Source organism: Paralichthys olivaceus, chromosome 6, assembly GCF_024713975.1.
Source record: "Paralichthys olivaceus isolate ysfri-2021 chromosome 6, ASM2471397v2, whole genome shotgun sequence".
Lineage (NCBI taxonomy): Eukaryota > Metazoa > Chordata > Actinopteri > Pleuronectiformes > Paralichthyidae > Paralichthys > Paralichthys olivaceus.
In genome coordinates, this window is record NC_091098.1 from 14,676,652 (window position 1) to 14,695,963 (window position 19,312).

General features: G+C 43.5%; 1 protein-coding gene across 2 annotated transcripts in view; it reads left to right on the forward strand.

The window, feature by feature from the left end:
- Window positions 1-5,966: 5,966 nt before the first annotated feature.
- Window positions 5,967-19,312, forward strand: part of fignl2 (fidgetin like 2) — a 43,360-nt gene continuing 30,014 nt past the window's right edge. Inside the window, exons 1-3 of one of the 2 annotated variants that reach the window (XM_020089333.2) lie at window positions 5,967-6,136; window positions 6,590-6,679; window positions 6,838-6,907. The gene's annotated coding sequence lies outside the window, so the exon portion shown is untranslated. The remainder of the gene's footprint in view (window positions 6,137-6,589; window positions 6,680-6,837; window positions 6,908-19,312) is intronic. The other variant, XM_069525975.1, reaches the window with a different exon arrangement.

A 19,312-nucleotide genomic window follows, 5' to 3' on the forward strand; every position in this document is an offset into this window, starting at 1 on the left:
CCTGTGTTTGTTTCTTGCTCAAATGTTCTGGATGTGTTTGTGCAGCAGATTCCCTCCCTCCACTTTTCTTCAGGCGGATTTCCGATTCACTGTGTCCACTTGTGGTATAGTGGTCACCATTTTGTGTGGATTATTTCACTTTTGTGGCGCTGTATGTGGATGCAAGTGCAAAAACATCCTGTGAAATGGAGCTGAGTGCTGCGGTGGTAACAGGGTTGTGAAAGGCAGCCTTTCAAATGTAATGGACTTATTGGATTTGTTAAGAGCCCGCTGTTAACACCCCCCTCACAGGCAGAGGATGGACTATAGCCACATTATTATACAGTCCATCTGTACTACCCTGCTCTTGTTTGTGGTCTCCCATTAAATAAATAGCTTGAGGTATCATGTTACAGTCGTCTCTGCGATAACCTCACAACCTCGTGTGAACAGGGTCCAGACAGCCATGCTGGGGCGTATTGATTTGTTTGTGCTGTGTTGCACTTTTGCATAGGGGTTTTCTATGTGGGAGGGGTTTATGAGACCCTTATTGGGGGTAGTAGATGGACTTGTATGCAAATAGATGGAGGTTCTTTCCACCTGCTTTCTCTCCTCCCTTTCCTTTAAAAAATAAATAAAATCCAAAGATCTCTATTTCCAATCATCCAACTCTTTTCAACTCCCAGTGCTCCCCCTCCCTCCATCTTCCTGTGTTTTTGTGTGATTTATTTTCTCCCCCAGATCTACTGTACGTGTCTCTCTGTTATCAATCATCTACACTTCATGCAGGCATTGGGAACCTGCTCCTTATTGACTATTGACCCTCCCTATTCTCTTTGGCTACTCTATCATGCTCCAGGATGGCTGTATGGGAGTGCAATGAGGTGGAGAGGAGGGAGGGAGAGAGAGAGAGAGTGAGTCAGGGAGGGGAGGGGGTAAGTAAAAGAGAAGGGAGGTGGTGGAGCACTGCAGTGCAGATAAATTAATGCAGCAGTCGAGGCTGAGTCAGCAGCACACTCCCAGTTTGGCCCAGAGCCTCCATCAGTTAGTGCCCATGCACGGCTGCCTGCAGGAGAGCGGCTCCCCCGCTCAGAGAACCTCACTCCAGAAATAAGGATGTTTCGACCTAAAATGACAGACTCGTTCACGACACCTGGGAGCGTGCGAGGCAACCAGTGCTCGCTGCGCGCTCCGGTGTAGAGGAGGAGAGGAGCTGTCCTTGGTTCTGAAGACGGTGCCAGGCGGACCAACCAACCTCTGGACGGGGTCTGAGAATCTCTGGGTCTGAGAATCTCTGGGTCTGAGGATCTCTGGGTCTGAGGATCTCTGGGTCTGAGGATCTTTGGGTCTGAGGATCTCTGGGTCTGAGGATCTCCGGGTCTCTCTGGGTCTGAGGCTCCCCGGGTCTGGGTCTCTCTGGATCTAAAGCTCCATGGGTCTCGGTCTGATGCGCTCTGGGTGGGGCTGCGTCCGGGGGAAGGCGGCGTGGAACTAAACCCAGCAATGAAAATGTGTTCGGTGCGCGAAGGAGCTCGACCTAATTCACAGACAGCCACACCTACACTCCCCTCTCCTCCTCCCCCCTCTTCCTCCTATTCCCCAGAAGAATCGAACGTGGTTAAAAATAACGATTAAACGTGTCACTTTATTTACTTGGCAATGATGAGTCTTTTTTAAAGGAGAAGCTTCGGTTTTAATTCGCATGATGGTGACAGTGAATAATATAATGGTCCTTTATTCACAAATGAAAAGTATACATTATTTACAAGCCCCCTTCATACAGTGCTGGGTTTGTGTTTCTCTTCCACTCTCCTGCTGGTCGCCTACATGTCAGACAGTAAGAGTGAACAGCCAGCAATAAGAGGGGGGGGGGGGGGGTTTCCTAATATCTGATCCCATTTCAACCCTTGACTCAGATCAGAGGGTTGTGCTTGTGCTCCTCTCCCTTCCTCCCTCCTTCTCCCCTCCTCCCCTGGTCTCTCCTTCTCCCCAGAGAGTCAGACCGAGGAGGGAGCTCTCCATCATGGCTCATATGGCCAGAAGCCAGGAGCTCCCACCACAGCTGCACCCTCATATAACACATCTCTCAATAAGAGACAAGGCAGACACATAACTAACCCCCCACCCCAACAACACACACATACATAAAAAGCTACACCACCAGTTATAGCCTGCAGCCTTTCTCCACCTACGTAAAATCCACCAGCCCTCCTTCTCCACTAAACATTTATTCCATTACTTACTGTATCGTTTGCCTCGTTGCATAACCTTATTGTGCAACAATGTAAATTTGTGTGAACAAAGTGTGTGCTATATACAGTCTGCACTGCCAAAAAACATAACAGATACCTTCACACCCACACACAGCCATTAAAAAAAGAAATTTCCAAAACCAGCCGGAGCTGTTATGTTCCCTGACTTCTCTGATTTGCTACACAACAGCACCCACCTCTGGTCACATGTTAACATGTAGCATGCCATTTTTTGTGATAACATTAGCATGAATGTCATCAATCTGCAGTTTCAATACAAAGCACAGCAACTTTAAATGGTTTTATTTTATTTTAAATTTACGCATACAGGTTAATTCACAATGCATTCTTTTTTTTCATATTGCATCTCAGTTTATTCATACTGAAGAAAATCTAAATAAAATGCAGTGAATGCAACATAAAGTATCTGTACATTTCTTCTGAAAGGGACAAATAAGCATCTTGTTATAGCACGTAGCTTTGAAAGACATAAGGCTGAAAGTTGAGGTAAAAAGTTGAACAGCTTGTTTTTTTTCTTCATTTTGTCACTTTGTATGGAAACCAAAAAAAGTGCTTTATGGGAGAATACCTCAGAAAAATAAATTGGCCAATATTTTCTATGCTGCTGCAGAGGACTTATCCTCTTTTATGCTTCTGGATGATACAAGCGCGCATCACGAGCTTCATATGCTTCTGCAATGCGGAGTAGGTCTTCATGACACCTGTAAAACATAGAAAACTGTTTTTTAAAAACGAAGGGAAACAGAACCAAGAGATGCTCATTCAACAATACTGATTCGACCTCCATCCCTAATTTATACTGATTGGCCTTTGAGGGTCCCCGAGGATCTACATCATCACCCTCCTCTTTCATACCATTACAAACGTTAGGGGGATAACCATATCTTTTCAGCTCACCCTTGTTTGATGCTAGCCAGCCATTCCACAAAATCCTTGGCCTTAATCTTGTCGAGATAGTTGGTGAAGTCGTTGGTGAATGTCCCATCTGAATGCCTTTTGAGGTTTCGCATACTGTTCTGTTCCTTTTCCATGTTAAGTGAAAGCCATCTAAGAAAAGCAAAACTACAGCATCAATCGTTACAATCAGCCATGCCCTGTATAATCTCCATTGCCACCCACCTCCCCAGGCCACCTTCCTTCGCATGACGACACATAAGGACACAGTATAAGTGAAATAATTACGCACAAGAAATGTACAAATAAACGTAAGATTAAAAAACATTGTGTTCAGATTCAAACACATACATTAGTGATGCCGATGTGTACCAATAAACAAAATAACAAAAGTAAATAAATAAGTAATATTAGTTTCAATTTGTCATCGACTAACTGACGTCGGGTGCACTTTTTTTTGTAGTCTGTGTAGTAAGGGATGTGTTTTTCCACTAGAATAGCATCAGCCTTCATAATGTTTCCCGAGTGCATCTTTCTATTTGTCACAACAGTGTTTTTTTTATGATTTTCAGCAAATATTGCCTCACTTCAGTGCAGTGAAATGTTTGTTTTCATGTGATACATTAAATACTCAATCTGTTTTTTGTCCAATCAAGTAAACTGCTGTTAGTGTCCAAATATGCACATATACAGTCAAGCAGAACAAGACTGAAAACCAACCTTACTGGTCTTGTTTTAGCGACAACCATCTCTTTACTGCTCGAACTGAGGAATAGGATCAACATACACCATACGAGCAGGCTCATCCTCAGGTCACCTGGTCAACACATGAGCAACACAAACACATTAATCATCCTGCTGAGTAAGATAAGGAAACGTTGCTTCTTTGGATAAGGTTCAGGTGTGAATGAACAAACTCACCTTGGGAATCTCTGACACGTCTCCAGTGAAGGACTGTACTTGCTTGTCTGGTGCACATGCAGTGTTGCATTGATGGAGCAGCACCTTGAAGATGCACTGGGAGGGGACTGAGCTGAACTAAGTATATCTCCGTCACTTTCTAAGGACAGCAGGTGTCCCTCTGTGACGTGCAGGTCACCAGCCACAGCTGATGACCCTCCTCCTCATTATGGTGGTTGGGATCATAGATGATCTGAAGTTGAATGGCATCCTCTGTCCACAAAGGTCAGAGGTCAGATTTCATTCTGACAAACTCAAAGTGTAGCAGGTGTGAATATTAGAAATTTAGGCCACTGAGTGTATTCTGAAGCAGTGTTGCAGGTTGAACTTTATACTAATAATATCTGGATGAAAATGTGAAAATACAGAGATAAATCTTTAGTTGTATTTTCTCAACGTAATAAGAATATACTTACTAAAGCATAAAAACAGTGTGATTAATGTATATTTCAAGAGTTTTCATATAGTTTCAAATATTATAATATATATACTATTATAATAGATCCATTAAATTATGAATTAATTTCAGTCAATCATTTATTATCATATGGTGTTGCTGTTTTAACAACAGACCTTCACATTTTGGTGTGACCTTTGAAGATGTCATCGCTGACATCAGCAAAGCGTCGCCTCTCAGTAAAAAAAAAAAAAAGGTTGATTTGGTAACAGCAAGTGCAGCTTACAGTTTGAAATAAATGGAGGAGTCTCTGTCAGTACATTTTCCCGAGATCCATTTTGAAGACTTGGCAGCGACTTCATTATCTCATATTATGATTCAAACAACATCAAATAAATCAACACATTTTGTTTGTGAGTTCACCTCATCCCCACTCTCATTTTTAACTCTGTCCTCCACCAGCACCTCCTCATTAGTTTGTACGTCCACTTAACAACATTTGTTGTTTCGCTATAACCTTCTCTGGTTTGGGATATGATGAAAGTTCAGTTGCATGGAATACGTTTGCAGGGATGGATCCCTTAGTATTGTGCCCCTGTGAGGATATTGTGCATCTAGTGTATAGTCAAAGTTGACTAAGGGGAACTGCACCTTTTTCTGCTTTGCCATCTTGTATATACTAAAGTCACCACCATCCCTTGCCTCTAGAAAGGCTCTCTACACAACAAGCTGGTTCACAGCCACAGTACCTGTCACCAAAAACATCTCGAATCCATCAATTAAAGTCTGAAATTTAAGACAGAGTGAGCCCTCTTTCCACACAGACACACTGCTTTATCATAATAATTCAACAAAACTGTTTAGTTTAGCTTCAACTTTCCTCTTTTATTAATTCCCATGAAAACAGTTGTATAATGTTTTCTCTGGTCCTGGAGAAGCTTTGTCACATTTTAGTAAATTACTGATGATGCTTGTTCTTATTCCTGCTGTTCCTGCCTCAGGGCAGCAGGTCGTTTAGCATTTTATTTTTGCATTTATTTGTGATTTCGTTCATAGTTGATTGTATGGCCATACATGATTATATTTTCTAACACACAAATTCAAACAGGATGAATCATCTATTCAATTGTGACCAAAATCAATTCATATTTTCAGTGTATGATGTTGAGGTTACCTCAGGTCAGTCTGGTAATATTGCATGGTTTATATTTATCACTGAAATACTTGTTAGTTATTGGGTCATGTTAGGATAAGAGGATTCAATTTTTCTTCTTTGCTGTTATTGGAATCTGTTGCTCCATCTCGAACGCCACCTAGAGGCTCGCTGCAGTATAGGTCAAAAATACATGTTGGTGGATGGAACGTGGAGCAAACACGTGAATAAGTTTTTCCTCAAAGAGGTGTATTGTCGTTTTAGGTTGTTATCGCGAAGATGTTTGTTCAAGTCTTTTAATTCGTTATCTGATGCTGTACTAACGGGGTGAAACGTCATGATTGACAGCTGAGACCTCTGAGGGACATCACTACTGCGCAGACTCCACGTGCACAAGATGGCGGCGTTCACGCACTGGGATTCAGCTTCATTTCTGGACAGTAAGAGGAAGTGGAGCCCTGCCGTCCATCTTTATTTATGGTGTGAAACTATGATGCAAGGTCGATCCCATACATTAGAGCATGAGTTTGTATTTAGATTTTCTCCTTTTCTTTCCTTTATCTCATTGTACAGTTTTGTTTACTAGCACTTAGCATTAAAGTGAGCTACTTCTTTTGATTATTACATTGTTTTAAACAACAGGCAAAAAATGATATCAAGTATTTTTTATTTAGATTCTTTTCACTTTAAATTTTTTAATTCTGGCATGAGGGAAGGGAGGGGGCGCCCTCTAGTGGCCATTGACAGTGCTGGTTATATCATGATGTTGAGTTGTTTGCTTTTGTTTGCTTGAGAGATAAAATATGAATCCACCTTTAAATGTTATAACCTCTGAAAACAGGGTGCGCTATTTAACAGTGTAATTATTCTTTTACATCTGATCACTTTTAGGATGTCATGTCAATCAGCTGAACTCTTATACCCTTTTTTCAGCAAATGTCACAACATGGCAGCCTCTTGTGTCAACCCAGACTGCTGCAATTACACAACCGGTCTTACTGAAGGGGATGTGTGATCGGGGAGGTAACAACTAAGCTTTCCCTTTTCAAAATCTATGTAAATTGTTCTGATTTTGAAGTATGTGAATTAGCTCTCTAGGCTTGTATACCTTCCTGATTTCAAAACTGATTATTGATTGAACTATTTGATGCATAAAGTTTTCTCTTCCACACTGTTCACAGCAGGTTATCCTGTAAGGACTGTTGCTCCAACTAACTACTCACCCTGAACACTGACCTTCACCATCTCAAGGTAAGATTCTTTTTTTATAGTCCACCCTAACTTTAACCTTCATCTTGGTCTTGTTAAAATTAAAGGGTAATTTTTCAGATGCTGTAATGTGTGGTGAACCAATGAACGACACCAGGCGATGGTAGAAGTAGGTTGTCTTTATCTTGACTTTATATTTTCAACTCTTATTTATATTGTTTGCCACTCTCTGTGTGTGGTGTCCTGCTAGATCTTGGCCACTAGGTGTCAGGCTCGACCACAGGACTGTATGAAGGTCTCCTGTGCTCTTATGTTGAGGATCATATCACTGAAACCTCAAGTGAAGAGTTTCTCAACATTTTCTGGACTAGTATTTTACATCTCAGATCTTTAAAACACAGCAATTTTAACAACATGACAAATCTTTGTCAATAATATCAGTATTATTTTATTTTCAAGCACAGCCAGAGCATGGGTAGATTGTACAATAATGCAGTGTCAACATGAAATGGACTTTTATTAAAAAAAGGAAAATAGCGATTTTCCATTGAATGAAACCTCTGGTCATTTTCAAGCAATCACAACGCACACGCGGCCGAATCTGCAGTTTACAAGGTCCAGAGACTTGCCGAGTACATGGGCCTTGATTCCAAATTGGGCTTAGAGCAAAATTGGAGAAAGCCACTCATGGAAAAAGCAAACATTTGACCAGTTTGGTCTATTGAGAAGCTTGGGTAGTATGTTAGGATGGGGCAGTAATATAGTATTCATAAGGATTGTCCTGGATCCTTGGAGAAATATACACACAGACCCACCTTACAAGTCATACTCACCCCTCTCCAGCATTACCCCTGGGAGGGAGGGTATAAATGTTTGAGTCTATATTCGATATATATTATCACTGAGAGAAGATGGGGAGTTCAGTGCAGAGACCACATTGCTGAGGGTCATGCTTGCAGGCGCTGCAGTGCTGTTCTCTCTGCTGCTGCTTGATAACTTGGTGCTGATTGATACATTAATATTGCATTGATCGGCTCCTTCTTGTGCACACAGGGGCGCTCCTTTACAAAGCATCACATAAAGGATATAATCGGGAGGAGCTCTTTGTGCAGCACTGACTTTCTCAGGGAGTTTATTGTTATTTTGTGCTTGGTCTTGTACATTTACGTTTATTATATGTTTGGTTTTTTTTTGCTGTACTGTTTCAGATGAAATCTATATCTATGAGACAGCAACAACGATAAACTGTGGCTACACGTTCTTTTTTTAATCTGCTACCTACATGTGAATGAAAAGAAAAAAAATGCACCTAGCTTCAGGGTGGGTGTTAGATAAGGCGGAGAATCTCCCACACAGCGCTCTCTCTATAGATTGCGGCTCAGTTTTGGTTTGAGGGCAAAGTCTGTGATTCACAGTGGATGCTACATATTTGACAGTTTATCTGCAACAATAAACACCTTCTCCAGTGAAGCAAAGTGGGTCTTTGAAATTCCACAAGAGACAAAACAATCAGGCTCTCACCTACAAACATCACGACAGAGGGCAGTGCTTGAGCCTGAGATTTTTCCTTCAATTTATTTTGGCTGTTAATGATAGGCTATCAGATTCCTATCTCCCTTTCCTGCTCTTTCCCCTCTCGTGCTCCCTGCTGTAGCCTGGAGGACTGTTTTGGCAAGCATCTGGAGGAAGGCTGTTGAATAGACTCCATTCTTGCAGGGCCCTGTGGTCCAGTGAGCGCACTCGGGGCATGGACGCCCGGCCACGCTCCATGAAGGATGCAGAGCTGGTAGTGGGGGCAGGGAAGGGGGAGAGAAATAAAAGCCTTTAAAAACACAGCCGCTTACATTGGTGGTGAATTGTCTTTCTGAGCTTTATTTACTTCTGTGCACTGCATCCTTCTCCTCCTTGTCTTTGGCTCCATCTCATTAATTTCCCCCTCTTCAGATGAAATGGAGGAGAGGCCTTGTGCTCCTGCGCCTTCTCAGAGGGAGGAGTTTGATTTCTTTCTGCCTTCAAACACAAATTACGAATACTGCACAGGTCAAGAGGAATAAGTGGAGGGGGTGGTAGTCGTGGAGCAGCGGCAGAAGTCTATTTTTGAGGATGCTTGTGGACGACTGTGGTCAGCCACCAAGTTATTGCCTCATGATAGCCGAATGTCATTTCTTTGTGAAGTAGGTTTTTTCTAATGTTCACTGTGAATTAAAAAGAGAATTTGTTCACTAATGAGGGGGTCAGGGGACTTTCTTTAACCTGAAGGTCATTGGTTCGATACCCAATTCCTCTAAAGTGTCCCTGATATGGAAGCGGCTGATGACACTGAACCCCAAATTACCCTTGACGGCTGTGCTGACGGTGTGTATAGCGCTGTGTGAATGAGTGTTGAACTATAAAGTGCTTTGAGTGGTTGATAAGACTAGAAAAGCGCTACATAAATATATTCCGTTTACCATTTAAAACATCTGCCATGAAAAAGCAGCAGGGTAAAAAAAGCTCTTTCTCGTCTATTCATCGCCATGCATCAACAACTCAGAACCTGATTTCTGAAAAACAATCATAAGTAGAATCCTCTTGTAATCTGTGATGACTGAATTTGACTGATAAACTCTGAAGACATTCCCACTTCCTCCCTTATTGATTGTGCGGCTGTGAATCTGGCGCTTACTCGTCTTTGTCCTCGCTGTTTGCTGGTTCACATTTTGAATCAATGTGTTTGTGTCTGTGCAGGGAAGCACTGGCTCGGGCCGGAGTGGATCTGTGGAAGCTAATGGGATTGTAAGTGTCTGGCAGAGGGGAGGAGTGATAATGAAATGAGGGGGACACGACTGCCGGAGCGAGATATTCTAACTGACAGCCACCAGCGTGAGAGGACACATGGCACCTAGTGTGTTGTTTGTATGTTCTTCTTTATTTGTGCAGGAATGTGTCTGTGCGTTTGTGTGTGTTTAGGCTAATGCAGACACAGTGGTTTCACAAACGTGCTTCTTCTGACAGCCAGACAGGATCACATGAGTTAGTGTTTGCTTACTGTCATTAGTTCTGTGTGTCACTGTGGTTGACATAAACCTCAGGATGACAACATAACTACAGTATGTTACAGCAGAGAAGGCGTGACCAGCTCCTACATTTCCTACTCTGCTGATAGTTCTTATCTCAGAAGGCAGAGAAATAGGGTAATGCTGTCCCTGCAGCTGTCAAAAAACTCATTCTTTGTCTGTTTACTTGATGCATGTTCCTGGGAGATAGAGCTCAGCTAAGCTGTGAGAAAGAGGTTATGGATTGCTGTCATACAATTCACACTGGACTCTTTGTAGGAGGTGGTGACCATTTGAGCTGTACAAACTAAATCAAAAATGGTATTTCATCTTGTTGTTGGATCATATTCCTATGAAATCCTTGCAAATACTCCCCAGGCCTTTCTGTGAATCGTCCTCCTTCTGTTCAGACTTTGAAATCATCATATCGGTGCATAAGCCCTATATGTATCCCATTGTGATTTGATTTGGAGAGCAGAAATGGCAGATTAGTCCTAAATCCGCCCAAGTAGATTATCCACTCATCTCTAAAGCTCATGCATTGAGGGTTCCTCATAATTGCCGCTCGTGGTTGAAGGGGCAGGAGTGCCCAGTTTACCCATGGTCAGGAGAACAGGGCCGATCTGCTCCATCCGTGTCCACTTCTTAAAAGTGTGCTTGACCCCGGTTTTTCCCCATGTGCTTCTTCCTATTGTGTTCTATCTGATTGATGTTGACTGGGGTCTCCTAAGCCTTTGTGGGGGATCAAGGCACAGTGCGCAGGGGGCTAAATGTTTACATGCATTCATTTGACTTCACCCAGGGGTCTGCTGGCCCAATCCAGGGTCAGCACATGGATGGGCAGATGAGGCCATATGTCATGCTTTTTTTCACCACTGGATTTGAAGGTCAGACCCACCAGGTTATGGAGGCTAGTTAGAAAGAATAAATACTCTTTGTGGCCAGATGCTTACCTCGTGTTTTGGCTCCGAGCTTTCGGCTTTGACACCAGACGTGGCTCGAAACATTATTGAGTTGAGAAACATGCATGACACTAATGTTGCTTCACTGTTGACATTAACCTGCCACACATGACAGAATAATAACCCAGTATGCTGTGCTCAGTGTCTCAGTCGTGCACTTATGTGGGGCCGAATGTGACAGTGAAGGATGGTGATGAATAAATGGCAGTGAAATAGAAACAAGGGGACTGACTGACAAACATGTCTATTTTCAGCAGAGGGCGGAGGTGAAACGTCAGCAGGATAATCCTGTCGAAATCACTGTAAGAAACAGAGAAATATTAAATGTAATATATATTAATATAAACTCAACAATTGAACAAAGTGTTTATTTTGACTAAAGTTGGGATTGTACTTGGCTAAATGGAGTTTGTTTCTGTGTGTTGCCCTACCATATCATATTTTGTGTTGTGTTTTCTTATCAAGGCTAACTAATATTTTTAATAAAAACACACAGATTTGCTGTGAATTAATCATTTAAGACCCTCCTCCTGACCCTCCATCCTGACATTAGTTATTGCTTTTCTAAACATGTTCTAGTTGGGTGATACAATGCTGCAATTAAATTGATATTGTGAGGAATCTTGTGCTCTGGCAGTTTAAGCTACTAATTATGTGCAAAATGAATGAATGAACTAGAATGGCAGAGTACAAACAACTACGAGAGACTGAAAGTCCCCCTAAATTCAATGAAGCTGCGCCAGATAGCGCACACTCATAGATATCAGTCCGCTGAATGTGCCTGATTTTATTTCAACAAGAAACATGAATCATTTCCTGTGAAATCAGTGAAAATGTCTCAAAAGTAGGTAATGACCTGCGTGTGTCTCCCATTAGTGGCATAGCTGCTTGTTTTGTGCTGATTCAGTGTTTAGTTCGGGGTCAGGGCAGCAGGACTGCAGACAATACGTCAGGGAGTTTACAGCAGCTACACTTCAGCACTGTTACAATTCACCCAATGATTCAACAGCCGGCCATTGATCCACCTGGTAAACATTCATAGCCCTCAAACAGATTTTCCACTGAGTTCAGACATCTTTCTTTCTCTCTGTGTGTCCCTCTCTCATGCTTATGCATTGGAATGCGAGTGCGTGTTGTGTGTGTTTGAAATGAATGCTAACAGGCAGGAGGGGGTGGGGTAACTGATTGGAGACTGAGCGAGCGAGTGCTGATAGAATGTGGTTAAGACTAAGAGAAGAATGGGACAGAGAACAGCGTGGTGGTAAAGCATAGAAATGAAGGATTGTCTACTATTTCTCTCACCCATTAACCAGACAGGGCTATTGTTGCGCTCACTTCCCACTGGCACACTGTTGCTGTGACTGACAGGCCGACAAGTCGCCTCTGCAGGTCTGCCACATGGTGGGTCGCTGAATAGGGAAAGGCAAAACGTCACTGCTTTGTAAAAACAGCTTACTTCGACTCTTTATTTTTGAAAAGCATTCACCTGCGCTTCTTAACAATGATCGCTGCCGCTTCACAACCTGAGGCTAAAATCAAATGTGAGTGCTCTTTTTTTAGTCAGTCAGCTAATTACAACTGCCATTGATCTTATTTTTATCGATTTCTAAGTTGGTGAATGTCAGATTTCATGTCGTGGTCTTGGTGACCTAAATACATACAACCAGTGTTTCTCTCTCTTTCTCTATTGTGCACATGTACAGCTGCTCTAACTATACTAACGCACTAGTTAGTAACGCTAGTGACTACTAAGTACAACTTCTTGCACCCCGCTAAGAGGTGTCGCCCAAGCCCCACCTTGAGAGTCTCTGTACACACACCCATTGGCCTGGCACAGCCAGGGTGGTGGCGGAGAGAGTGTTCGGCCAGAGACGAGACGTGTTGAGCGACTCTCACAGGCGGAGGCCGTCTCATGGAATTCCAGAGCTGGAGCAGGAGGCAGAGAGGAGGCTGCTGGGGAAACAATGGCCAGGGACATCTGTCATGCGTGGCTGCACTCCCCATCGCGTACAATGGGTCCGGGGGACCAGCCAGTGGTGGCTTTCTTTTCTCTCCCCTCCTTTCCGGGGACACTTCTGGCCCTTACAATGGGCCTTTTGTCCCCTCCCCGCTTTTTGCCAACGTTTAACCCTTCGAGCCTGCTCCCTTTTCTGCCTCTTTCTGTCTCCACTAGAAAACAAAACATAGTTGAAACTGCGACTATTCATTCATCTCCCTCGGCTTCTGTTTTTCATTATGACTTTTGGCTCTGTCTCTGGCTGTGCACTGCTCTCTTTGCATGAACGTGTCAAGACCCTTTTTATTTGCAGCATGTGTTGGTGAGAGCTAGTGAGAGACGATAGAGAGGATGGAAACGACTCCTGCGAGTCAACTTCTCCCGTTCTGCAAACAGAAATAAAATCAAAACCTCACAGTCCATCAGCACAGATCTGATTTCACCACAAGTCCATTGGCTTCGATAAAACATGGCAGTAGCCTCTGGCACCTGAGACACAGTACTGGCTCAATCTGCTCCTTAACCACAATGGTGTCTTCTTCCAACCAGCCCCATTGTGTTTCATCTAGGTTTCTATGTTTCCAGGAAGCTAGGCCACTAAGGAGGTTGTCATCACACACTCACTGCCCGTTGATGCGACACAAATCACTTCCCCTGCACGATACCCGGCAGTATGTCTGTACATATGAATGACAGCAGTTTAGCTACTGTGAGTCCTGCTCAGTACCATTGATTGTCAAACTCTTGATGATGTTAGAGCCACAGCGCTGCACTAGCTGGGATGTAATTATACCTGGATCCTTGGAGCTGTCTCTTGCTTAGTGTTTTCAACACTCATCAGCCTGATGTAAATTGCAAATTGATTTTTTCCCTAGCCTCTCATTCTTAAGGACTTAAGGGGTTCAAGCTGGTCGGCAATTGATTAGTCAGATTGCATTTTATTATTGCTGTCAGCAACAAGACTTTTCAAGGGGATACTTGGCAGTACGCTGTGTAAACTGAACTCATCACCTCTGTTGTGCCAACCTGGCATCTCAAGAGCCAGCTGTGAAAGATATCTCAACTATTGAATAGTCACCACCCCCTCTGGGATAATGTGGTTTGACTTAACATGCTTTGCTTTGGATATGAGTAGTGTGGAAAAGTTGCAAAGTTTGGTTTGCACGATGAGATTCCAAGTCTATCACAGATGTAATTTACAGCCCCCAGCGCTTGTGATTCTTCTCCCATGTTCAGACGTAATGGACTAACTGGCGAGCTGGACTGCTGTGTCCTGTCCTGGCAGCTAATTGTTGCCAGCTGCCGGAGGTCGGGTGGAACAAAGGGCTGTTTGAAAAGGTGATCTGTTGATTGGAGAAGCTGTCCACCCTCCTTCAGTGGGATGTGCATCACATGAGATGTAGCATCTGTGTACAGCACTGCCTGATTCTCGCGCACACATGTCCCCGGGGCCCAGCACACTGTAACAACACCAGCCCATCTGTGTTTTGTAAGTGGAGAACCAAATGAACTCACAGAGTGAACAACAGGGCAGAGTGTGCACAAAAAAGGTGAAAGTGGCGCAGCCTCCTGAAATATTTTTATTATTATTATTTTATTAGTGCTGTTATTCCTGTCTTGGCATTTCTATCATCATTTTATCACATGTCATTTATCTACCCTACCTACTCCTACCTCCGTCTATCTGTATGAGGAATGCATATCTTGCGAACTGTTCATCTACTCGCCTTCACACTTCATATGTGTGGTCTAAATGGCCAAGGGACGTGCAATGCCAAATTTCTCATGACAGCTCGGTCAAACCAAGTCAAAATCTCCACCAGATCATTGTGTTAATTTGATTATTTTTCTGTCACTATATTGGACTGACACAGTCATTCAAGAGTGTCACGGGCACTCATTTCATTGCAGCAGCATTCACCAAATCACTTCCTGTTTGGCAATTTGTCTTCAAAGCAAAAGCACAAGGTTCATATTGTTGCTGTAATGCTTTCTATTGAGCTAATGCTATAGGTGTTTTATTTTGTAAAGGTGTGGACTTGAGTTTGAAGATTGTGTTGCTTGCTTAACAGACCTGACCCAGACCCCTATGAAAAAAATAACAGCCGTGAGCTTAATCATTCAAACTTATATAAGCCACACATGGCAACAAGGATGAAACAAATTCAGTTTAAATTTCTGAACATAAAATATTCATTACAGATAAACCAGGTAGGATGAACGTTACGTTTTCTCACTTCACTCTGCACCATAGACTGTTCGTATAAAGCTCTGCTGCACAATGTCAAGCACACAAACAATAAACAAGTTTGTTGAAGGCTAGTTTTAAGGAGGGCTCACTAATTATTTATATTAGGATTCATGTTATATTCACAACAATGATGAAAACTATTTGGGGTCATTTAATCTGAGTCTTCAATCTTCTCTTGTGCACTTACTGTTTTAACAGTTTCTAAGAAGAGGTGGAGAAGTTTTAGAAAGGAAATATTTCATGTGAGTCAGGGGACGTGTTGATATGGGAGAACATTTTGTTGGAGATAACATTCTTGTCTTTTCCCTGTCAAACATAAATATTTAAGTAAACCTGTCAGTGGCGTTCCCTCCCTCCTAGTGCTTTCCTCAGAGGAAGGGGAAAAGAACAGTGAGAAGGAGGGGAGAAGAGACACACTGAGAGAAAGATAAAGGCTCCTGAATGATGGCTGTCTGTCAGCAGGGCTGTACTTTGTGGCTGTAACCAGGACCACGCACATGCAGACAGGTCCTGCATGTGTGTGCCTAACACCTCTCAGAGCTGTCTGTCTGATCGAATGGCCCTCCAGGCGTCTGTTATGACAACTCTCTCTCCGCCTTGAGAGACCTCATCTGGGGCATGTTCTGACAGGGCGGCCGCTTGGAATAGCTCTGATGAGAGGCAAGCGCAGACCTCTCTCATACTGCCGCTGCTCCCTGTCACTCTTGCTGTCTCTCTTTGTTTCTGTGTGTCTGCTGTTTCTTAGCGTGAGTGAGTAATATCAGCCATTTAGCTAGAAGGACACGAGAGAACATACCTCAGCCAAGACCCAACAGCCCCCCCATGACTCCACATTGAAATTCACTACATATGGATTTGTATTTGGATCTGCACCAAATTTCACACTCTCATAAATATCAGTTCCTTAAAAATGCCAGATTTTTCCCCCCAACAAGATCCATGAATTATTATCCAAGCAACCAACAAAAATGTTGCAAAACGCAACCTATCTCACAATGTTAGTGAAAATTTCTGGATCTGCCCTTCTGATCTGGATCCTGACCAAAATTGAATCGGTTCTTCCCTGACCTATGACGCGTCCTTTCACCAAGTTTCGTGGTAATCCCTCCTGCAGAGGAAAACATAACCTCCTTGGCCAAGGTAAAAATGCCCTTGACAAGCTATGGCCTGGCTGCAGTTAACAGATCAACCTGCACCATCTGTGACAGGCCTAGAAGCAATTATCCAATACCACATCCTCACTGACCATCTGTATTAAAACCTGCTCACAACACCTGAGATTAACCCACACTCAAGCCTCTCCTGCAATAATCTAGCTTGTCCGCCAGTGCTTGTTGAGTGCCAATAGTGTGGGGGTGGGTTCAGGGTCAGCCTGTGCCTTATTCAACGTATTCAGCTGCTGCTGCCACTGGCCTGGTCCACAATCATAGCTATGGCTGTCATAAAATGTCCTATAGCTGAAAATGACTATAAGCCATGCTATTACAAGCACAGATAGAGAGAGGAAGGGGGGGGCTTTGGCTGTAAAAGCAGCATCATGGACTTGCCCCTCAAATGGCACCTGAAGGTCAGTGGCAAGCTATGGTGCTCCAGTTGTGCCAAGTATTTGTATTTAGCTCTAATGCACCACTTCATTCAACCTAATTCTGTGCTGATCTCCAACTATGCTGCACTATGAGGGCCTTTCTTAAATATAGTTCACATTTTTACTGGTGGTTAGCCTTTTATTTAATATGACCCTAAACAAGTTGGTAGGTTCTGTACATTTTGTAGCAGGTTAGCAGGATTATGCTAAATCTAGGGGTGGGGATTCTGTTCAGGGGGTCGATGCAGGGATTTTCTTTTGTCACTTTCATTAACATTGGGGTTCAAGGCATAACTGTGCTTGGACAAGCTGGGGGGAAATGAATTTCCCAGTCGACCTAGTACAAAAAAACCTTAGCTACAGGATATTACAAAAGAACAGACATTCAAGCTCTGCTGCCTTGTTCGTTATCATTGTATTTGAGGTCAACGATTGCGTTGGTCTATGGATGTGCGCTCCGTCAGTATATTATTACGTTATCTTTAGAGCATCTCACAGGCATGTCTTCATGTCTTTCAGCACACTACAACCTCTCACAACCAGAGAGGTTTTCGTTCCTCTTCAAGTAAAGCAAAAAACTTGCTGTGAGATGGAAAGATCAGTGGGTGCATGGCCACTTCATGTGTGCTGTGCCTTCAGCTTAGAAAATGAACAGACCTTCAAAGTGTAGAGGGCCACAGAGACAGTGTGCAAACTTGTGATGTTGTCAAATGTGAAAGGTAGTGAAATGGCACTGATAAAGAGCAGAGCTGCCATGGCTCAATGTGAATCAGAGGTGAATAGGGAGCTGGAATTGTGTCCAGCTTTGTGCACATGGCTTGATTATGTGAAATGTTTGTCACTCGCCACTGAACAATGCTCAAGGCCGACCCTCTCCTTGTGCCCTGTCCTTGTGTCGCTCGCTGTAGCCTGTTAAATGTGCATTGAGCCCGAGCTTACTCAATAATATGGACATGGATAGAAAGGGAGTCGACATGTTTGTTCCAAAAAAGAAAAAGAACATGCTGCATCACATTGTTGCATTGCGACAAACAGGCCCACACATGAGTCTTGAAGCTTGAGCCTTGAATATGAGTGATGGGACTTAAAAGCTGCTTGTCTCTCAATGCATGTTCTCTCTTTTTGCCGAGGCCATTAAGCTATCAAAGATGTGGCCTGTGAAGAAATGAAACATTGTCCAGAGCTGAGAATTCCTCTGAGCTGGGGGGAGGATAGGGAGAGAGTGGTGTGTGTGTGTGTGTGTGTGTGTGTGTGTGTGTGTGTGTGTGCGTGTGTGTGCGTGCGGGGGGTTAGAGAAGGTTCTGAGGTGGAGGAGAGGGGAGACGATGATGATGGACAGACACGGGGGAGCCCCCCTCTGGTATCAAAGCAGCAGGAATGTCAAGCGGGCTGGTAGGACCTGGAACGCTCTTCTAACCCTCTGATCTGATGTGATGTGTGAAGTGGAGGGGTGAGTCGGGGCTTAGCAGAGCACACAGCACCCGAGATACAGAGCAGGGCCACAGGCATACATACAGCTGGTTACCAGACCTAAACCAGCATTGGACCAGAAGAAGAAAAAAGTGGTCATTAGCTTTGCTGTGTCGATGTGTTTTGTTACATGAGCATTTTGCTATGCTTTGATGGATGCCCTCTTATTTGTGTTTTTGCAAAAAAAGCACAATACGCCTCCTAGAGTCAATAAATCTTTTAACCTTTGTGGTACCGGCAGCAAAATCCAAATCCCATGTCTGAAAAAACATTCATCAGTCAATGATATTTTCTATTTAACCTGGTGTGAAGATCTATGAGCACTTCCCTCTCCATCTCACCAGTGTTTGGTGCTTAATATGTATGGAGGAATCAGTGCTCTGCTGCCTAATTGACTGGGGCACCTCTCCATCGCAACACGGGGTCACAGGCTGCGTGGTTGGAGACTTTGTGCCTCCACGCCATTTCATTTTCCCACTAGTAGACAAAAGCCCTGCTCTTTCTCCAAGTGCTCAATCACAATGAGAGACATGGACATGGAGTGTATCTCTTTGACCTGACTCATTTCCCTGCTCGGACAGAGACAGAGAGCAGAAGTACAGTGCAGTGTCTGTGGTTAGCCATTACAAAGATGCCCAGAGCTTTTACAGTATCAGTCCAATTATGGCTTTGCATCCGCCTCTGCTTAAGTCCATTTGCTTTTACTTAATGCCCCAACTATTCCCTGATGCTTTGTTCTTCACTCTAAATACAAATCTCTCTCTCCATCTTTTTCTCTCTCCCTTCTCGTCTCCAGGCTGAGTGGCTCCTCGCTCGCCCTCTCCCTCCACCTCCTTGCTGAACATGTAAGCTGCTTCTCTCCACTGGCTGTAGGGTCATTAGCTCACCGGAAATTTTGGCTTTGTTTCTCTTTTTTCTTCTTCTCCTTCTTCCATCGCCTGGAACAAAGGGAGAAACATTCAATAGTTATTGATTTGGAGACATACAACTTTTACTGGAGATCCCATTTAATCACAAAAGCTGATTTATTGTAGGCCCTCTGACAATCCCATTAAATTGCTGTCTAGCTAATCAAGTCCATTCTTTCTCCTCGAGGACTAATCTTTAATAGGGCCAGCAGAACAAATCCCACCAGTAACAGGATTGGC